This window comes from Sorex araneus, chromosome 5 (genome assembly GCF_027595985.1).
Source record: "Sorex araneus isolate mSorAra2 chromosome 5, mSorAra2.pri, whole genome shotgun sequence".
NCBI lineage: Eukaryota > Metazoa > Chordata > Mammalia > Eulipotyphla > Soricidae > Sorex > Sorex araneus.
Genome location: NC_073306.1, coordinates 40,039,813 through 40,062,124, shown reverse-complemented (window position 1 = coordinate 40,062,124; position 22,312 = coordinate 40,039,813). Strand labels below are relative to the sequence as shown.

Here is a 22,312-nt window from a genome sequence, read left to right as displayed (position 1 = left end):
AGGGCTTAAGGCACCTGCCTTGCACACAGCTGATTCAGGTTCCATCTCTGGCACCACATAAGGCCCCCGAGCACCTCCAGGGATGATCTCTGAGCATAGTCAGGAGTTAGCCCTGAGTACAGCCAGGAGTGGCACAAAGCAAAACTCTTCTCTGCCAGGGAAGGGAGGAGTGAGTAGTGTAGGGGAGACAGAACAGCTTCCTAGTTCTTTTTTTTTTTTTCTTTGTGGGTCACACCTGGCGATGCACAGGGGTTACTCCTGGCTCTGCACTCAGGAATTACCCCTAGCGGTGCTCAGGGGACCATATGGGATGCTGGGAATCGAACCTGGGTCAGCCACGTGCAAGGCAAACGCCCTACCCGCTGTGCTATTACTCCAGCCCCAGCTTCCTAGTTCTGAAGTCAGACTGCATCCCAGCTGGACAGGGTCTGTGGAGCCCCTTAGAGGCCTGGCTTTGAGTGGTTTTGCCAGGACCTAGGACTGTCAGATTGGAGTCCAAGAAGGGAATGGTAGAATGGTAGTGCACGGTGCTACCCCAAAGGAACTGCAAGAGAAACCTGCTTGGATTCAGGAAAACAAAGGAGTGAGCATGCTGGTTAGTCAATCCCACTATCCATGCACACACTCCTGGCACCCTTGTTGGTCTGGGAACATCTGGTATTGCATCCTTCGTCTCTGTCATCTTCCCTCAGAGGGGAACTGAAGTGAGCCTGGCTGCTGGACTATTCAGGGTAGGAATCAGAATGTGGCTATGCTTGGGGTGGAGGCTTCATCCAGAACAGCTGTCCACTGCCTTAGGGGGAGCCATTTCCTCCAGGGAATCTTCCAAATGTAAAGTGTTTTTTTTTTTTTGCCCCTCCCAGGCGGGGGCCCCTGGAGACCTGAGAGTAGGCATCAGCCTTGTTTCACCTATACGTTCTGTGTTTTGCTTTTGACCCACACCTGGCTGTGGTTGGAACTTATTCCTGGCTCTGCACTCAGGGCTCACTCCTGGTGGTGATCAGAGGACCATATGCAGTGCCAGGGATTAAACACAGGTTGGCTTTGTGCAAGGTCAGTGCCCTCCCTGTTACATCATCTCTCCAGCCCTCACCTTTATATACTGAATCCATTTGTAGCTCACCAGTGGCTCAGAGGTCAATCACACACAAGCTTATTCCCTTTAACTTATCGGAAATAAAATTAAAATAGGTTTCCTTTATTTTTTTGACAATTATTTTCATTTTCATAATTATAAACAACTCTGCAGTTAGACTTGGAAGGAGGGTAGGGACCAAAAGAACTGCAGAAGGGCTGGAGAGATCCTACTGTGGATTCAATCCTTGACACGCAATATGGTTCCCTAAGCCTGCCAGTAATGACCTCTGAGCACAAAGCCAGGAATAAGCCCTGAGAACCACAAGAAGGGTCCCAAGCCCTTCCCAAAGAAGAACTGCAAGAGAGCACAAGGATCATAAAATATTTCTAGTGTGTTAGTGTAAAAGGCTTCTCTCTCCTGAACTACAGAAGAAATGATCCGGTGGTGAAAAGACAAGTCTCCTGAATCAGACTTGCCCACAGATGGAAACCATTATCTTCTTGCTGGTCTTGCTGTTCCTGGACCCAAAGCACCCCATGGCTCCCACAAGATTCATTACCTCTTTTTTCACACATTTTAAAAAATTGAATCACGGTGAGATACATAGTAACAAGGTTGTTCATGACTGGGTTTCCGTCATACAATGTTCCAAATCGGTTCCCTTCCCCAGTGTACATTTCCCACCACCAACCAATGTTCCCAGTTTTCCATCCCCCCCACAGCAGATATTCTTCTCTCTCTTCTCTCTCTCTCTCTCTGTCTCCTTTTGAACATTAAGATCTGTAATACAGGTATTGAAAGGTTATCATGTATATTCCTTCGCTGCTCAGTTCTGGTCCAGAGTGATCATTTCCAGCTATCATCGCCACGGTGGGCTCTGTCTTAATTGCCTTCCCCACCGCTACTCCCACCCCACCACTTGTGGCAAGTTTCCAACCATGGACCAGTCTCCTGTCACCCTGTCAGAAACCACATGCTGGAGGCCAGAGCTATCGTACAGCAAGTAGGGGATTTGCCTTGTATGCTGCCAACCTAGGTTCAATCCCCGACATCCCATATGGTCCCCAGAGCCTTACGAGGAGTGATCCCTTAGTGCACAGCCAGGAGTAAGTCCTAAGCATGTTTACCAGCTTTACCTAAACATGTTTACCATGTGTACCAGCTTCTCTTCATTGATTCCTCTCACAGACACTGCCACCATACATGTGCATCAAAGTCTCTCCTTAAGCCTTAAAGACATTGTCACCACCTGATCTCCCATGTCCTGCAACCATGGCCAACCCTACTGTGTACATCAACATCAATGTCATTGGCAAGCCTTTGGGTCATGTCTCCTATGAGCTGCTTACAGACAAAGCTTGCAGTCCAAAGACTGCGGAAAATGTGCTTTGAGTCCTGGGAAAAAAGTATTTTATTATAGAGGCTCTCACTTTCACAGAATCGTGTGCCAGTGTGAAGACTTCACTCGCAATAATGATACTGGTGGCAAGTCCATCTCATGGGAGAAATTTGATGATGAGAATTTTGCCCCGAACATACAGGTCCTGGAGTCTTGTCCAAGATAAATGCTGGATCCATCACAAATGGTTCCCAGTTTTTCATCTGCACTACCAAGACTCAGTGGTTGGATGACAAGTGTGTGTGGGTTTGTGTGTGAGTATGTTTTTGTTGTGTTTTGGGGTCACACCTCGGGCTGTTCAAGGCTTGTTCCTGGATGAGCTCAGGGGCCATATGAAGTGTTGGGTACTGAACCCTGGTCGGCTGTGTGCAAGACAAGTGCCCTACCCACCATACTATCTCTCCAACCCTCCAAATTGCTTAGTTTCTAGTGGCTCACATTTGGACCTAACCTCAGAAACTTGTTCCCTACCAAGTCTGGACCATGGGGGGTTCCTCTCCACCCTAAGGGAGAATTTGGGCTCAATTTTGTGAGATGGGGTCTGAGAGGAGGGTCTCCTCACCTGTCTCTGGACCTCAAACCTGAACCCTGCCTAGATATTCCCTACATGGAGGACGGGAACAGGGGCATATGAGAAGGGGGTGAACCCAGGTCTGACTTACTGAGTGAGGCCGCCCTGAGTCTCCTCCATACCATACAGCCTTCCCCACAGCGCCAGTGGTGAGAACAAGAGTGGGTGCAAGCATCTCTACAGCAGCGCTTCTCTTACCATACTCCATATGCTAGTGTTTGTCTGGTCCCCAATGTATTCACAGCAATTAAATCTTAGGGCTGGGGAGACAGTACAGCAGGTGGGCACTTGCTGGCCCTGGTTCAATTCCCATCATCTCATATGGTCCCTCAAGCACTGCCAGGAGTGATCCCTGAGTACTTCTGGGTGTGGGCCCAAAATTAATAAAATAAATCTCTTTTAGAGGGTCAGAGAGAGAACACATGATCTATGACTCTTTCCTTGTATGCAGCTGACCCCAGTTTGACCCCCAGCATCACTGCTAGGAATGATAACTGAGCACAGAGCTAGCAGTAGTCATTGAGCACCAGTGGGTATGGCCCAGCTTCCTCCCCTCCCCCACCAAAAAAAAATCCATAAAATATTTAGAGCAGTGAGATCAAGTAATTGTGTTTGTTTAATCTTAAAACAAAAATGTACTGTATGTCTGTTTAAATGTGATTTTTCTGGGCCAGAGCAATAGTACATCAGGTAGGGTGCTTGTCTTGCAAACGGCTGCCTCAGTTTGATCCCCGGCACCACATTTGGTTCCCTATACGTGCCACAGAGTATCCCTAACCTTAAGTACAGATCCAGGAGTAAGCCTGGAACACACTGCCCAGCGTTACCCCAAAACAAACAAACCCCCCAAAACTAAACAAAGCTAATTTTTCTAGTAAGTTTTTTTTTCTTTTTGGGTCACACCCAGCGATGCACAGGGGTTACTCCTGGCTTTGCACTCAGGAATTACTGCTGGCGGTGCTCAGGGGACTTATGGGATGATGGGATTTGAACCTGGGTTGGCAGTGTGCAAGGCAACTCTCTGCCCACTGTACTATTGCTCCAGCCCCCTAGTAAGTCATTTTTATTTAAAAAGTTGCAGGGGCAGGGGCTAGATTTTATAAAAGACTTCCTTTGTGATAGATTGGAAATTAAATGGAAGAGAGTCTCTTGCCCCCGTGCCTGGCTGTCTTTCCCGGGGCCCCTCAGAGGGGGTGGGCTTCAGTTTCCCTCTCTGCCCCAAGCAGAGCTCCGGCAGCCAAAGATCTCCAGAACCTAGCCACAGCATGCTCAAGGCTCCTCTCCACAAGTATAGATGCGCCTCATGCATGAAGGAACCGGCAGAGGAACCCAGGTGTGTGGGACCTGGGCTGAGACCTCCAAGCCTGCTCGGATCGGAAGTGGGCCTCTTCCGCCCCAGGACTGTTGGGTACTGCCCCCAAAGCACTGTAGCACTGTCACTGTAGCACTGTCATCCCATTGCTCATAGATTTGCTCGAGCGGGCACCAGTAACACCTCCATTGTGAGACTTGTTACTGTTTTTGGCATACCGAATACACCATGGGTAGCTTGCCAGGCTCTGCTGTGCAGGTGAGATACTCTCAGTAGCTTGCCGGGCTCTCCGAGAGGGATGGAGGAATCGAATCCGGGTCGGCCACGTGCAAGGCAAATGCCCTACCCCTATCGCTCCAGTCTGCCCCCAAAGAAAGAAAATTTAAAATAAAATCTCCATTTGACTCAATCTTTGCTGAATATTAGAACTTCCTGGAGGAGCTTATTGAAACAATATCTGTACCATAGTTCTGGCTGCTAGAGCAAAACATTATAGTAGGAGTTTGAGACAGAGCTCAGTGTCAGAACACAGGCTTTGCATGTTTGGTAACTGTTTGACCTCTGAAATCACAACTGAAATATAAAATAAATCAAAATAAAATATAATTTCATAGTTGGTGCCTCAGACCCCCTTGGCCTGGCTTAGTCAAGGTTTTATTTACTTTTTTTTTTTTCTGAAGTAAAACAGATTTTATTTGGAGGTTTTGAAGGGAAGGAGGAAGAGAAAGTAAGAGAGAGTGGAGAGTGTCATGCTCAAGAGAGAACCCAGGCTTCTCCATGGGCGGAGAGAGCCCCTACACACATCCCAGCATTAGACAGGAAAGCATGAAAGTACCTATCTCAAGAGAGGAGATGTGGGCGCCACATGTGCTTGGGCACCACATGTGCTCGGCCACGTGGGCACAAGCAGCACATGGGTGTGGGCAGCATATACGCTATTTATTTGCCTTTTAGGACCACACCTGGAAGTACTCAGAGACTAATTCCAGATCAGTGCTCACTTCCAGGGTGCTGGGGATTGAATCCAAGCATCCCATATACAGAGCAAGTGCTTACAGGCCTGTCCAGATATCTCTCTAGCTCTGACCCAGGGCTTTTTTAGGTTTTTCCATTCGTGACCCTTTTTCATCTGAAAAAATATTCTATTGATAGAAATGTTGAACAGTACAGCCATTTCCGTTTTTGTTTCTGGACCACACCTGGCAGCGCTCAGGGCTTGCTCATGAATCTATATTCAGGGATCATTCCTGGCATGGCTGGTGGACCATACGGAATGCCAGGGATCTAACCTGGATCAGCTGCATGCAAGGCAAGCTCCCTCCCTGCTGTACTATCGCTTGGGCCCCTGGTTAACTATGTTAATAGGTTGTGTGAATATTTACATTTCCTCAGAGGTGCTACCGCTTACCTCCAAGTCAAGGTGAGGACCTCCAAATTCTGGTTTTTTTTTTTTTGGGAGGGGTCACACCTCGCAATGCTCAGGGGTTACGCTTGGCTCTGCACTCAGCACTACTCCTGGTGGTGCTCAGGAGACTATATGGGATGCTGAGGATCAAACCCAGGTCAGCCTCATGCAAGGCAGATGCCCTACCTGCTGTACTATTGCTCCAGCTCCAAACCTTCAGATTCTATGCCAAGGGTCAGAGAACATTTTCAGTAAAGAGCAGATAATAAATATCTCAGGTTTCACAGTCATAGACTGTCACAACTACTCAATTCTGCATAGCAGTAGCTATACTTCTAGATGCTGAACTTTGAACTTCTGATAATATTTTTTTTTCTTGCTTTTTGGTTCACACCTGGCGATGCACAGGGGTTACTCCTGGCTCATGCACTCAGGAATTAATCCTGGCGGTGCTGGGGGACCATATGGGGTGCTGGGGATCGAGCCCGGATCGGCCATGTTCAAGGCAAATGCCCTACCCACTGTACTATCACTCTGACCCCAAGAAATATTAGCTTCTTGAACTGGAGAGATAGTATAAAGGTTAGGACTTGCCTTATGTGCCTCTCAACCTCAGTTCAAATCTTTTTTTTTTTCTTTTCGGGTCATACCTGGCGATGCACAGGGGTCACTCCTGGCTTTGCACTCAGGAATTACCTCTGGTGGTGCCCAGGGGACCATATGGGATGCTGGGAATCGAACCTGTGTCGGTCGCGTGCAAGGCAAACGCCCTACCCGTTGTGCTATTGCTCCAGCCCCCTCAGTTCAAATGTTGACCATCATATATGGTTCCCCTGAACACTACCAGGGTTCAATTCTGGGTCAAGCAAAGAGTCAGAAATAGCCTCTGAGCATGGCCATGTGTGATCCAATTTGTTCCCCACCCCTACCCTAATTACTCTCCTTTTTACTACTATCTCTGAACTGCTTCTTTCTTTCTTTCTTTCTTTCTTTATTTATTTATTTATTTATTGCTTTTTGGGTCACACCGGCGATGCACAGGGGTTATTCCTGGCTCTGCACTCAAGAATTACCCCTGGCAGTGCTCAGGGGACCCTATGGGATGCTGGGAATCGAACCCAGGTCGGCTGCGTGCAAGGCAAACGCCCTACCCGCTGTGCTATCACTCCAGCCCCTGAACTGCTTCTTTAGATCTTATTTCAACCACTTGAAAATGTTTCATTTTGTGACTCTGGAGTGATAGTACAGTGGGGACAGCAATTTGTCTTGCACATAACTGGTTTAGGTTCGATCCCTGGCATCCCAAACGGTTCTTTAAGGCCATCCAGGAGTGAACCCTGAGTGCAGAGCTAGAAGTAAGCCCTGAATGCCTCTGGGTGTGACCAAAAACCAAACAAAATAAAACCAATAAAAACCAAAAAGTTTTGTTTTGCTGAGGTGGGTGTTTTGGGCAACACAGTGGTGCTTGGAGACACTCCTGGTAGTGTTCAGGGAACTGCATTGCTAGGTATTGGACTTGAGTCTTCAAAAGCAAGTGTTTAACCTTCTTGTTTTTTTGCTTTTTGGGTCACACCCGGCGATGCACAGGGGTTACTCCTGGCTCATGCACTCAGGAATTTTCCCTGGCAGTGCTCAGGGGACCATATGGGATGCTGGGAATCGAACCCGGGTCGGCCACATGCAAGGCAAACGCTCTACCCACTATGCTATTGCTCCAGCCCCAGAGCTTTAACCATTTTACTATCTCTCTGGCCCTCAATCACTTAAAAATGTGAAAACAATTTCTAGGTTTTTGACTGATAAAAACAGAGGCGAGGGCAGGAGAGACAGAGTACAGCAGTCTCTGTACTGCTGTACATGTACTGTAAGGCATGTGCCTTGAATAAGACCAACCCCAGCGTGATCCTCAACACCACATACAGTCTCCCATGCACAGCAGCCAGATGTGACACTTGAGCACAGAGCCAGAAGTAAGTCCTGAGCACAGATGGATAAAGCCTCAAAACCAAAAATCAAAACAAAAATCCCTGAAGGATATCTTTACTTAGCTTGTTGCCTATAATTTGCTGGCTCCTGTTCTACCTGCTACAGTATAAATGATATATTTTCTTTTTCATGAGTTACACTTCTTGTAGGAATTATGTGACTTCTTTTTCAAGGGAAAGGGAAAACCACACTCAACGGTGTTTAGGACTTATTCCTAGATCTGTGCTCAGATCGGGCGATGCTCAGGGTACTATATACGGTGCCAGGGATATTGAATTCAAGTTAACTGTGTGCAAGGCAAGTGTCCTACCTGCTGCACTATCTCTCTGGCTGGCCCCTCCAGAATTCTTTTTGTGTTGGGGCTGGAGAGATAGCACAGCGGGTAGGGCGCTTGCCTTGCACGTGGCCGACCCAGGTTCAAATCCCAGCATCCCATATGGTCCCCTGAGCACGGCCAGGGGTAATTCCTGAGTGCAGAGCCAGGAGTAACCCCTGTGCATTGCCAGGTGTGACCCAAAAAGCAAAAAAAAAAAAAAAAGAATTCTTTTTGTGAGGGGAGGTAGGAATTTGGACATTTTGGGTCACAACCAGTGGCTCTCTGCTGAAGTGTGATCCCATGTGTGTCTCAAGGAAATATATGTGATGCTACAGATTAAAACCAGGATTCAAGGGGGCTGGAGCAATAGCACAGAGGGGAGGGCAATTGCCTTGAATGTGGCCAACCTGGGTTTAATCACCGGCATCCCATATGGTCCCCAAGCACTGCCAAGAGTAATTCCTGAGTGCAGAGGCAGGAGTAACCCTTGAGCATCGCTAGGTGTGACTCAAAAAGAAAAAAAAAAGATTCAAGGAAAGTACCTTAATCCTCTTGATACTCTCTGATCCTGTGACTATATATATATATATATAATATATATATATGTTATATATATGGGTCTCATTCCCCTGACCCTGAAAGAGCCTCCAATGTGGCACCATTGGAAAGGAAAGGACGAGTAAAGAGAGGTTTCTAAAATCTCAGGGCTAGGATAATGGAGACGTTACTGAAACCGCTTGAGAAATTTGACGATCAACGGGATGATGGTGATGATGATGATATATATATTCATGGAGAGCCTGGCAAGCTCCCCGTGGCATATTCGATATGTCAAAAACAGTAACGATAGGTCTCATTCCCTAGCCCTGAAAGAGCCTTCCATCGTTGGGAAAGACGAGTAAGGAGAGGCTGCTAAAATCTCAGGGCTGGGACGAATGGAGATGTTCCTGGCACCCGCTCGAGTAAATCGATGAACAACGGGATGACAGTGATATAGTGACAGTGATATATATATATATATACATATATACATATATATATATACATATTCAATTCCCAGCATCTCATATGGCCGCCTGAGGCCTGAGTTGGGGCTGGTGAAGAAGACAGATTCCTTCCTCTCTATTCGTGCTACTGTCTATTCTGCCTAGGGGATACGGAATTCATCAAGAATGGATTTATGACTTTGGTACATCTACATAATGGAATACTATGCAGCTGTTAGGAGAGATGAAGTCATGAAATTTGCTTATAAATGGATAGACATGGAGAGTATCATGCTAAGTGAAATGAGTCAGAAAGAGAGGGACAGACATAGAAGGACTGCTCTCATTTGTGGAGTATAGAATAACATCACATGAGGCTGACACCCAAGGACAGTAGATACAAGGGCCAGGAGGATTGCCCCATAGCTGGAAGACTGTTTCATGAGTGGAGGGGAGAAGGCAGATGGAATAGAGAAGGGATCACTAAGAAACTGATGGCTGGAGGAATCAATCGGGATGGGAGATGTGTGCCGAAAATGGATAATAGAACAAACATGATGACTTCTCAGTGTCTGTGTTGCAAGCCATAATGCCCAAAAGTAGAGAGAGAGTATGGGGAATATTGTCTGCCATGGAGGCAAGGGGAGGGTGGGAAAGGAGGGGTGTATACCTGGGATATTGGTGGTGGGGAATGTGCACTTGTGGAGGGATAGGTGTTTGATCATTGTGAGAATGTAACCCAAACATGAAAGCTTGTAACTATCTCACAGAGATTCAATAAAAGAAACAAAAAAAAAAAGGGTGGATTTCTGGGGACTCTATGGCAAGTAGGATGCTTGACTTGCAGGTGGCTGACTAGAAGTTCAATCTCTGGCATTCCCTATGGTCCCCTAAGCCCTGCCAAGATTGATCCCTGAGCACTGCCAGGTGTGGACCCCAAACAAAAACCCCCTTAAAAAAAAAAAAGATTTCTAACCTCACCAGAGCTTATTTTGTAGTGGAGAAACACCAACTCAAGCCCTACCAATTGCAAAATACCAAGTATTGTGGGAATACTTAGAAGAGCACTGAGGAAGTACATAGGGAGCACTCTCGCATACTAAGGGAACATTGTCAGAATACTCTGGGGAGGAGCGAGTTTTGTTTGGGTTATTGAGACACACCCTTCGGTGCTCAGGACTTACTCCTGACTGCTTTTAGGGCTCACTCCTGGAGGGCTCAGGCGATCATATGTGGCGGCTGGGATCGAACCCAGGTCGGCCGCATGCGAGGGCAGCGTCCTAACCGCTGCGCTCTCCGCCGGACCCTAACAGCGCGACCACTTCGCTAAGGTTTTACGGAGAGGGGGCTTTTCCATTACACTAGGGCAGGAATTGCGGCGGAAATCAGCCTCCGCGAAACATTTGTCCGCGCGGAGTCCGGGGCTGCAGAGGCCTGTGACGTCGGGATCAACAGCGGGACAGTTTTCCAGCAGCCTCCCGGGGCCAGGCTAGGGGGCGGCCACTGTTTCCCCGCGGGGGGAGGGGGGACGGCCGGCCGTGAGGGAGCTGGGCCTCCACGCCTCGGCCCCGGGGTCCGAGGGAGGGCACGCTCTCCCAACAGTAACAGCTCCATTTTGTGTCACGCCGTCCAGGGCCTTGTAACAATTCCTCATTTCCCGGGGCAGAAAACTGAGGCTCAGGGAGGTGAGCCAGATTTGCTCAAGGTCATAAAGCGTGAGGGTGGGAAAGCCGGATCCCCCCGGCTCCGAAGCGGCTCGGACCCAGAAAGCAGGCCGCGCGTGGGTGGGGCTCAGGCGCTCCCTCCGCGCCGCTTCCAAAATGGTGGGGGGCAGTGGCGTCAGCAACACCCGCGCCTCTTCCGTCCATCTCCCTTCTTTCCTAGGCCACCCAGGCGGGGGGAGGGGAGGGCCGGGAGCGACCCACGTGACCGCCGACAACCAGGCGCGTGACGCAAGCGGCGGGCCTGGCGCTCGCTTTGCCTTCTGGGAAGAGTAGTTCGGTAGGCGGCCACGCGCTCGCGCGGAGCCGGGCCTGGGACTACATTTCCCAGGAGGCAGCACGGCGACGCCGCCGCTGCCTTCGTCGTCGGAGAGCGGGGACGCTGGGCGCGCTGTCGGGCGGGGGAGAGGTTCGGGCCGGTTGTGCCGTTGCGAGGTTGCGGCTGCGATCGCGGCGGTCGGCCTAGGTGAGTGGGAGCTTCCGAGGGGCCTGAGAGCCGCTCCAGCGGCTTCCGTTCTCTCATTTTTCATCTTTTCGCCGCGACCGCCTAGTCAGCCTTGCCCGAGAAGGCCCGGCGCGGAGCCGACTCCTCGGCCTCGTCTGAGCGGGCCCCGCGGGCTCCGGCTCCTCCCCCCTCCCCGCCCTTCAGGGCTTCCCCTCGCTCCGGCCTAGCTCCGGCCGCTCCGCGTCCCCAGGCTGCTTCCTTAACGCTTTCTCTCCGGACGAGCTGTCGGGGAACCAGCCTCCTCTTCCCCTTTCCCTCTCTTTCTGGTGCGAACCCCATTATTTGGACCCCCCCTCCGGAAACTCGTGCGCGCCCTTCCCCCCAGCCTCGTCTCCATTGGCCTGGTTCTGCCTTCCAGGGCGCATGTGGCTGGCGCCGGCGAAGGGCCCCCCTTCCGTTCCTTTCCGCCTGGCGGCCAGGAGTGGCGTAGTTCGCAGGCGGTGGCCGCCGGGGGGACGTGTGCGCCCACTCGGGGGGCTCCCGAGCGGGAAGGGAAGCCGACCTGCGTTGCAGAGGCGCGCTGCTCGCGGCGGTGGCTTCCCCGGGCACCGAAGGAATCGTTGCTGTCGCTGTTGCTCTTGGCCATTCTCTGCTCCGGGAGGTCGCCGGCGGCGGCCGACGCGGGGTGGGTGCCCCGGAGGTGGTGGGGGGGAGGGGTGGCGCATCGAAGAACCCGGGCCCGCCGGCCTGGGTTCGAATGTCGGTTCTGCCAGCTTTTGATTGGAGGTCGAGGGGATTGACCCGCGCGCCTAGGCGCCTGCGTTTCCTCTGCTGCGATAGTGGTGGTGAATGACGGTGGTCGCCTTCTGAGCGTACCGGGGCGTGGGGGGTGGGGGAGCTGGCGCCGGGAGCCGGGTAGCGCGCTCCCTGGCGCCGGGGCGCGCGTGCCAGTGCCCCCCGCCCGCCCCCCTGCGCCCCCCTCCTGTCGCCGAGCGGCGTGCCCGGCGTCTGTCGTGTTTCATCGATCTGCCCGGCCTGCTGCGTTTTTTCTTGAAGATCCCCAGCGGGCGGCCGCCGCGGACTTGCGGAGGAAATCCGGCCCGGTCGGTTGAGCACACACGGGCAACATCGAACTTTTTTTCCCCCCCCCCTCTGCCGCCATTTCGGCTTCTTTGTAGTTTGTAGGAAGGTGAATTGGGAATTTTCACGGAAGAAACTGAAAGCGGAGAGATGCTCATTGGTAGGGCTATTGCCTTGCGTGCGTGAGATCCTGGCTTCTGGAACATTCCTGACACACACCTCCCCCCCATCACCTCCAGATTTAGCTCTTTTTTTCGTTCCGTTTTTGTGGTGGTGGGGATGGGGATCTGGGCCTCATGTGGAAGGCAAGTGCTCTACAGCTGAGCTACGTATCCATTCACTACGTTAGAACAAACAGCAAAACCTTATAGGACCAGTTAAAGAGCTCCAGGATTGCTTTTCTTGTTTGTTTGCAAACTCGGTACAGTCCGATGGTGGCAGCAATGGTCATAGGAGAGGTGGTAGCGGTAGGTGCCCTATTAAAATTTGAGTTAGCCAGTGAAATGGGTTAGAAAGTGACCTGTTTTCTGCTGAGAAAATGGAGAGGGGAGATTTGGAATATTTCTGAGATTAGCACAGAGGGTAAGGGAGCAACCTGAAAGAGCACGAAATACACAATTTATTAATTTTTCATTGGTGGTAGTTTTAACTACTAAGAGTCTTCAGGTGCTAACCTGTTTCTCAGGCACAGTGACATCCAAAATGGAATTGTGATTACTCAGTTATGAAATACTCTGTAAGCACGTATGATTGGTTTGGCGTTCGATTGATTTTTAAATTCTGCCTGAGCCTACCATCAGGTAGGGCGGGGTGGGGGGGTGGGTATGAGACAAAGGGAGTCTTGTCTCTTGGGAACTTAGTGGGGGAAGACAACAGATAAATTCCAAATTGAGAAAAGTGCTGTATGTGGGAATATCAAGCAGGGGACTCGGATGCTAAAAAGAGGGCGATGGATAAGTGTTTATTGTTGGTGCCAGGAATCAAACCCAGGATTTCTTGTGTGCAAGTCTTGTGCTGTACTGTTGAATGACATCCCTGGCCACAAGAGTGAGGTGAGAGTTTTGTAGGACATCAAGGACAGAGTGTTCCAGAAGGAGGGAACAGCAAATGCCAAGCATGAAGATAGCAAGAATTTGGAGTGCTTTCAGAAGTTTCAAGAGGCCAGGAAGGCTGACACGTAGTGAGGGGAGTGGTTGAAGATGAGCTAGAGAAACTAGACAGTTTGTAAGGCCTTTAAAGCTTTCTGGTGGGTGGGAGTGGTTGGTGTTTATTTGAAAATTGCTTTTTGAGAAGTGTGGGAAAATGGATTGTAAGGTATATCAATGAAGGGGCTATTGTGGTAGTCCATGCTGGAGACAGTAATTGCCTAAGTAGAGGTGGAGTGTCAAGGGGCATGTTTGGAGGAAGACAGTTTGGTATAGTTAATATTCCTTTAGCCAGACATCTCAGTCTATGGTTTGTGGCATACGTTAAAATTGTTGTGAAGGAGTACATTCTCCCCCAAGGTTTGGTCATTACTTTTCAGCCTATGGGACTGGGAAACTCCAATGGGAGCCTCAAATTTCTATTTATTTATTTATTTATTTATCTATTTATCTATTTATTTATTTATTTATGGTATTCTTTCCACACCTGGCTAAAGGATCACTTCTTGTGCCCAGGGGACCATATGGGGTACTGGGGTTGAGGAGTCTGGTCTGCTGCATGCTAGGCAAGCACCCCCTGTCTGCAGTTTCAAAATTTAAAACCCACTGCCCTTGCTGGAGAGAGTTCAAAGGGCTGAGTGCATGCTTTGCATGCAGAAGGCTGGATTTGATCCCCAGCACCACCTGATCCCTTGATGTGGCACAAAAATGAACCACTGGGGCTGGAGTAATAGTACAGTGGGTATGGTGTTTGTGTTGAATGCAGCCAACCTGGGTTCGATTCCCAGCATCCTATATGGTCCCCTGAGCACCACGAGGGGCAATTCCTCAGTGCAGAGCCAGGAGTAACCCCTGTGCATCGCCGGATGTGACCCAGAAAGAAAAAATGAATAAGAAATGAACCACAGCTCTAGAGTCTATATATCTGTAAGGAAAGTTTATGCTCATGGCTTCCCAGGGAGTGTTGTGAATTTTCTTTTTAATGAATATTTTTTCTAAATAATAGTAATTTTTTAGTCTTTCAAGGGAGTCTTTTTTTTTTGGGGGGGGGGAGTGAAGGGCACACCTGGTGATGCTCTGAAGACCCATACGGGATGCTGGAAATTGAACGTGGGTCAACTGCATACAAGGCAAACACTGTACTAACGCTCCAGTCCTCCCAAGTTTTTTTTTTTGTTTTGTTTTGTTTTGGGGCCGCACCCAGCTATTCTTAGGACTTACTCCTGGCTTTGTGCTCAGGAATGCTGGTGGGATTGGGGGACATATATGGTGCCGGGGAATTGAACCCAGATCGATCACATGCAAGGTAAATGCCCTACCCCACTGTACTGTCTTTCCAGCTCACCATATCTTCTTGTTATGACAGAAGCTAAAAGACGAGACCATATCCATTCTGCAGGTGTTTTACTTGATTCCTGCCGTTACACAAATTTGAAGTAGTTGTCAACATTAAAAAGTTCTAGAAACATTTCACTCAGAACACTGGGTTCAGACTGCTTGTATTACTTTGCAGTGCCAGGGATTGAACTCAGGAAGCCCTTAGCACATGAGAGGCACATGCTGCATTAGAGTAATATCTTGACACCCTCCTCCTTTTTTTTTTTTTTTTTTAAATAAAGAAAAGCCAGGTCTGATAGCCCTGGACCTGTCCTGCTTTGCAGTGGCCATCTGTTTTGAATGTGGGGTTGGGTCATACCTGGCAGTGTTAGGGCATATGCAAGGCAGGCATCTTGATCCCTGTACTGTCTCTCTGGCCTGCATCAGCCATTTTGTTTTGGGCAGGGTGGGGGTTCTCTACAGTTATCCAAACTTATCACCATAGTCTCACATATTCCTGCAGTGGAGCAGAGTATCTGTCGATACTGGGTTTTTTTGTTTTGTTTTGTTTTGTTTGGGGGCCACACCCAGAGTTGTTCAGTGGTCACTCCTGGCTCTGCACTCAGGAGTTAGTCCTGGCAGTACTTGAGGGACTATATGGAATGCCTGTGAATGAACCTGGGTGGGCAGTGTGCAAGGCAAGTGCCCTAGCAGCTGTACTGTCTCTCCAGCCCCTGGTAATGTATTATTTATTTTACATCTTGTCTAAGACCTTTTTTTTTGGTGGGGGGAGTCACACCCAGCGATGCTCAGGGGCTGCTTCTGGCTCTGCACTCAGAAATTACTCCTGGCTGCGCATATGGGGACCATATGGGATGCTAAGGATCAGACCTGGGTTGGCTATGTGCGAGGCAAACACACTACCCACTGTACTATGGTTCTGACCCCTGTCTAGGACTTTTCTTTGCTATCATTTTTCTAAAAGGAAAGTTTATTATTTTGTTGGGGGGAAGGAACACTTGGCAGTGCTCAGAGCTTACTTCTGGCTCTGCACACAGGAATCACTGGTGTCAGAGCTCTGGGAACCATAATGGATGCCAGGATGTAACTGGGGTCAGCTTCGTGCAAGGCAAACACCTTACACATTCTATCTCTCCAGCCCCTCTAAAGATAGAAGTTTTATTGCATGTTTTTCTTGCTTGGTTTTTGGCCACATAAAGCTTTCCTCAGGGCTTATTCTTGGCTCTGCTCAGGGATCTCTGCTGGTGGGGATTGGAAGGCCGTATGTGGTGATGGGGATTCAACTCAGGTCAGGCTTGTGCAGGGCAAATGCCTTAACTGTAGCTTTATATCTCTCAGGCCTTCTCTTGTTCTGGATGTGTGATACAGGTCTCTAATGCCCCCACCTAGCCGTTTTAATGTCCTTATATTGTTTTGCTTTTGGATCATACTTGGCGGTAATGCTTAGGGCTACTTCTGGCTCTGTGCTTGGCTGCTCAGACATTAGATTTGGGCCTGCTGCATGATACAAAGTATGTGCTCAGCTCTTTTTCTCTTTTTTTGGAAGGGGAAGGTTTGGCCATATCTGGCAGTGGGGGGGGGGGCGGACCATGAGGTGCTAGCCCTTGAATATAGGTGTGCTTCATGCAAGGCAAGCATAATCTCTAACTTGTTGTCTTAATGCTAGACCACAGTTTGGACACTTGTTACCAGTCTTACAATGTTTCTTCTTTTCTTTTTCTTCGTTTTTATTGCTTTTTGAGTCAGGCCCCGCAATGTTTAAGGGTTACTCCTTTCTCTGCACTCAGGAATTACTCCTTGTGGTGCTTTGTAGCCCTCCCCACTGAAGTATCACTCTACCCACAATGTTTCTTCCTAAAGTAACTTATTTAAGGTAAGTGGAGAGGAGGGTGATGATAGGATATGAGATCAGTTCCCCAAAACATTGAATTTCCAGACTCCGGAAACTCCAGGACTTTTTATTATTATATTTTGTTTTGGGTCCACATCTGGTAGTGCTTAGGGATCACTCCTGGTGCCTTGGAGGACTATATGGGGATGCCGAAGATCTAACCAGGTCAGCTGTGTGCAGGGCAAACCTCTAGTCACTCCTGCTCCTCAAATCCAAGGACTTTGAGAAAGCATAAGGACATTGATCTGATCTGTGCCCTTGCCTGTTAGTAGTGCCCTCATTTTTGTTCTGCCTGATATGCTTTTTAGGATCCGGAATGTTGTAACTATATGTTTTGGCTTGGTACAGAATATTAAAGGCTAAGCAAAGAAGTTGCTTAATATCTATTTAGGGTACTTTTGGCTCCTTTCCAGAGATCTGAGGCATAAGAACCAAGGTTTTCTTTTTTTTTTTCTCCCTGTAATAAAATGCCTGTGTGCTTTATGATTTTAGGGTTTTTTTTTTGGGGGGGGGGCACAGATGGCAGTACTCAGGGCTTACTCCTGGCTCTGCGCTAAGGGATCTCTCCAGCGGGGCTTGGGGACTGAATGGGGTGCCCGGGATCAGCTGTGTGCAAGGCAGGTGGCCCCACATACTATGCTGTGCTCTGGCCCCTGATTTTAGTTTTGAGGGATTTATACTCCATTTTGTCTCCTATTTTTATCAAAAGGGCAGTATAAATAATTGATAGTCATAAAAGTGTGGTTGCTTTCTAAAAGTTAGCCAGATTTCTTCCCTGTGGGGCTCTTCATTCCAGAAAACTTTCCGGGGGTGATCATAATTTGCCCAAAATAGAGATTCCCACCTAGACTTACTTAGCATACCACCCCCTTTCCAAAAGTTATTCGGTGCTCCCTGGAACTCTCTCTTAGTGAACAAAACAGAAAGAACCTTCTCAAATTGTACTCCAGGATATTAACCACTTGGGTCATCCTAGGGCCCCCTCGGGCATAGTATTATCTACTTCAGAAACATGATCTAAAAGATGTGTTCTCAACTAATAGACTGGGGGCTATGGGAGGGGGTGGGACAACTTGATGTATTTAGGCATCTTGATCAGAAAACTATCGCTGTATCCCGTTGCTCATTGATTTGCTCGAGCGGGTGCTATTAACGTCTCCATTCATCCCTGTTGCATTCAAGGTCAGGGGAATGAGGCCCATTATTGTTACTGTTTTTGGCATATCGAATACACTACGGGTAGCTTGCCAGGCTCTGCTGTGTGAGATTCTGTATCACTCTCTTTTGGGAGCTTAGTTTATAGTCTCTGGATCTTGGCCGTAGATGAGATTGCATGGCACAGGTGGAGAGGGGGGAGCAGTTTGTGGGTGTGACTCCCAAGCTACTGGAAAACTGGGGATCTGGGTGGAGGAGGCCCAGTCCCAATCCAACCAGGCTTGGAGATCTCAGCCACAGGTCCCGCATACCTAGGTTCGTCTGATCAGAAAACTAAGAAATAGAAAGGACTGGGGATATTAACTAAGCAAGAATGTTTGCTGTATAGTGTGTAAGGCTACGGGTTCATACCTCTCACTGCAAAAAATGATTGTCCTCTAAGGAGGTGATTCCTGTAGGAAAGCTTGCTTTGTATGTGGGAACCATGGGTTTGATCCCCTTTATTGCATGATTCCCCAGCTGTGCTCCAGCGACTAAACTGAGAACATAGTATGTACACTCCCCCTAAAGCAAACAAATAGGGAGATTGAGGAACTTGGTAGCCAGAGCAAGCTTGCTCAGTAGACAAAAGGAATTGGGTAAATTTATGTTTTTGGGCCACACCTGGCCATGCTGAGGAATTACTTAATCCTGGCTCTGTGCTCAGGGATCACAACCTAACTTGGCGTCACATAAGGCAAGCATCATACCTGCTGTTTCTCTAGCCCTGGGGCAAATTTTATTTTTTGGTTGTTGTTTTTTTTGTTTGTTGGGGGTGCCACACTCCACCTGGCGGTGCTCAGGGTTTATTCCTAGCTCTGTACTGGGGATCACTCCTGGCAGGTCTTGGGGGCTCATATGGGGTGCTGGGCATTAAACCTGTATGCAAGGGAAGCATCTTAACTCCTATACTATGACTCCAGCCCACTTTGAAAAATTTCTGATTACTTACTACATTGGGAGATGTTCTCAGAGACCTTCATGACTATAGCACTCTCCTAAAGTGCTCTCCTTCTCAACTCTGCACTGCTATGTTGGGATTTTGTAGTTTTGATCTGTTAAGACTCTGCCTCTGAGGGTAAGGAAGGGATTTGTTTGATTCACAACTGAATCCCTATGCTTTGGAGGTTCTGTTTCTCACAGATGAGGATTCGTTAATGTTGAAAGAGAGGACAAGCCAATCTAGCATTAAACAGATGCTAATTGGGTGGGTGTCTCTGGTTATGCTCCCACTGTCATGTCCTCATTTGTTCAGATTCTCTTAGACTTGAGAACAATCATTGTGGAACTGGAGAGATAGTATAGCAGGTAAGGAACTTGCTTTGCATGCAGCTGACCTGGGTTCATCCCTGGCACTATGTATGGTTGAGCTTTGCCAGGCGTGAGAGCTCAGAGCCAGTTGTGACCCAAACCCTCCCCCTTGGCACCCCTCCAAAAAAAAGTGGGGCTGAATTATGGGTTAGGGTGCTTATCTGTATGGTCAGCCCCAGTTCAGTCCCTGGTACCACGTTTCCCCTGCCTACTGCTAGGTTGGCCCCAAATCCAGACCCCCTCATTCTCCCCCCTCACACCCCAAAATAATTTGGTCGTGGATAAGCAGAAAGAACAAGAGGTTACCTTTTCTTGGGAGGGGTGGTTTTAAGCACATGCACTGGAGATCAGAGGTTATTCTTGGTTTGTGGGATGCGAAGCATTTGTCTTACCTTCTCTGCTCTCTGTCCATCCCAAAGAGGGTGCTTTTTTGGGGGGGGTGGGAGTGCATACCCAGTGGTGCCTAGGGCTTGCTTCTGGCTTTGCTCAGAGATCACACCTGGTGGACTGTGGTGGTGGTGGTGGTGGTGGGTATCACATAGGATTCTGGTGGGGATTGATCCCTGATGGGCCATGAGCAAGGCAGGTACTCTGTTGTGAGTACAGGACAAATACCTACGTGCAAGCCAAATACCCTGCTGTATAATGACTCTGGTATAAGAAAAAAATCTAGGAGTTGGAGAGAGAGCACAGTGGGAAAGCTGCTTGCCTTGAATACATCCCAGCTGGGTTCCGCCCCTGGCATTGGAGTTGGTTGGATTAAGCCTTGAGCCCCCAAACCAAAAAACAAATCTAGGCAAAAATAAATGTGTGCTCATGTAAAGAAGTCATTTTCTTTTAATGTTTCAAGTTCTGTGATCCTGTCCGATTCCCCCCTTTAAAAAACTATGTTGGGTGTTGGAGTGTGGGTAGGACACTCTTGCCTCGTATGCAGATGACCCAGACTTGATCCCAGCCACCCATATATTCCCCTGAGCACCGCTGGGTGTGGCCTCAACACCCCCCCCCCCCAAAAGTATAGGGGTTGGTGAGATAGAACAAGAGATGAGATGCATACGGCTGACCCTGGTTCGAATCCCCAGCACTGCATTGACTCCCTTCACTCCCAAAGATTGATGCCTGAGCACAGAGCCAGAAGTAAGCCAGTTGTGGCACCCCCACCCCCATAAATACTTTACATATACAACAACATGAATAGAACTTAAAGACAAGCCAGTCATAAAAGAACAAACACTGTATGATTCTTGGTAAAGTAAGTCCTTATTTAATAGCTTATGTAGATTTTGTGGAAACTAATTTTGGGTGTGGTGTTTTTTTTTTTTTTAACTCTTTCTGGGTCACACCCGGTGATGCACGGGGGTTATTCCTGGCTCATGCACTAGGGAATGACTCCTGGCAGTGCTCGTGGGACCATATGGGGTACTGGGGATCAAATCTGGGTCGGCTGCATACAAGGCAAATGCCCTACCTGCTGTTCTATTGCTCCAGCCCCTTGGAAACCAATTTTTTTTCTTTTTGGGTCACACCTGGCGATTCATAGGGGTTACTCCTGGCTCTGAGCTCAGGAATTACTCCTGGTGGTGCTCAGGGGACCATATGGGATGCTGGGGATTGAACCCGGGTCGGCCGCGTGCAAGGCAAACACCCTACCCGTTGTGCTATCGCTCCAGCCCTGGAAACTAATTTTTAAGATTTTTTCTTATAAAGTAGTTGACAATATTTTATTACATTTAATATTCAAATGCTACTCCCACCACCATTACACCTTCCCACCACCATATTTCGGGTGTTTCCATCCCGAACCCCAATCCCTGCCCCAAAGCAGAACTGAAATAATACAATATTTTCCTCTAAGGTTGGTTGCCTCCTACTTTGAATTCCACCAAATGTGATGTGGTACTCTTGGACTATGGTTAGGGTGTGTCCTATAGAGTATAGAGGCTGCACGGCCCAGGGGAAGTTTATCTTGTGGCTGAGGCTTGGCTCAAGCTTGTGGAGAATGGCCATGAGCATGGCAGTGGTTGAGTTCTGGAGGTTTTCAGCTGCCAGGGCTGGGTCCCTTGGGGTGGGGAGGGATCTCACCCGCCCCTCTCTGGGACGCCCCAAGTGAAACAGCCAAGTGCGGGATCCAGCGGCATGGCTATGGTGAGCGTCATGTTACTCCCTTCCGGGAGAGAAGGACCTGTGATCTGGATAGTGGCCGATGATGAGATTATCTGGCACCAGTCAGGGGTGGCTTATGGGCATGATGGCTGAGTCGCTGGAGGGAGGTGGGTGGGTATGGGCAGAGGATCTCCATTTGGAAACCAGTTCTAAGGGAAGTCTGAAGTTTGCACGTCTGCTGGTATACTGGCTGGGATTATGATTTTTTTCCCCTCTATGTTTATAATGAAGCAACTGGGATATTATTGAAGAATTAGTTCTGTCTAATGTAGTCAGAGTCATAGGAATAAAGTGGAATGGTTGGGGGGGTGTTAGTATTTGTCTTTTTTTTTTTTTTCTTTTTGGGTCACACCTGGCGATGCACAGGTGTGACTCCTGGCTCTGCATCTCAGGAATTACTCCTGGCGGTGCTCAGGGGACCATATGGGATGCTGGGAATTGAACCCGGGTTGGCCTCGTGCAAGGTAAACGCCCTACCTGGTGTGCTATTGCTCCAGCCCCAGTATTTGTCTTTTTGAGCCACACCCAGTGGTGCTCACCTGGTGGTCACGATCCTTGCTATGTTGGGGATCTTGTGCTGGGGTTTGAACCTTGGTTTCTGGCTTAAGCCTGCAATTGCATGAAGACAAAAGTCTTGCCTCTGGCCCACAGAGCATCAAATGGATACAAAGTTTTGTGTTTTTGTTTTGGGGCCACTAATAGCAATGCTTGGGGAACCATATGGCATGCCAGGAATCAAACCCAGGTCTGCTGCAGACAAGCCCTACCCAGTGTACCTGTCTCCCTACAGTTTTAGTTTGGGTAAGTGAAAGTTTTGCAGATGAATAGTGGTGATCCTGGTTGATACAGTAAATAAACCTTAATGCCTCTGAACTGAGTGTGTATCTACTAATCACTTAAAATGGTAAGTTTGATGTTGTACTTTTACCACAGTACAAAACATTATCACAAGTGTTCAGTTCAACAAACGT

At 48.7% G+C, this 22,312-nt stretch overlaps 1 protein-coding gene across 1 annotated transcript in view; it reads left to right on the top strand.

The window, feature by feature from the left end:
• The first annotated feature begins 11,120 nt into the window (after positions 1 to 11,120).
• The window catches only part of THRAP3 (thyroid hormone receptor associated protein 3), a 47,501-nt gene continuing 36,309 nt past the window's right edge, over positions 11,121 to 22,312 (top strand). The window contains exon 1 of the mRNA XM_004614247.3: positions 11,121 to 11,240. The gene's annotated coding sequence lies outside the window, so the exon portion shown is untranslated. The remainder of the gene's footprint in view (positions 11,241 to 22,312) is intronic.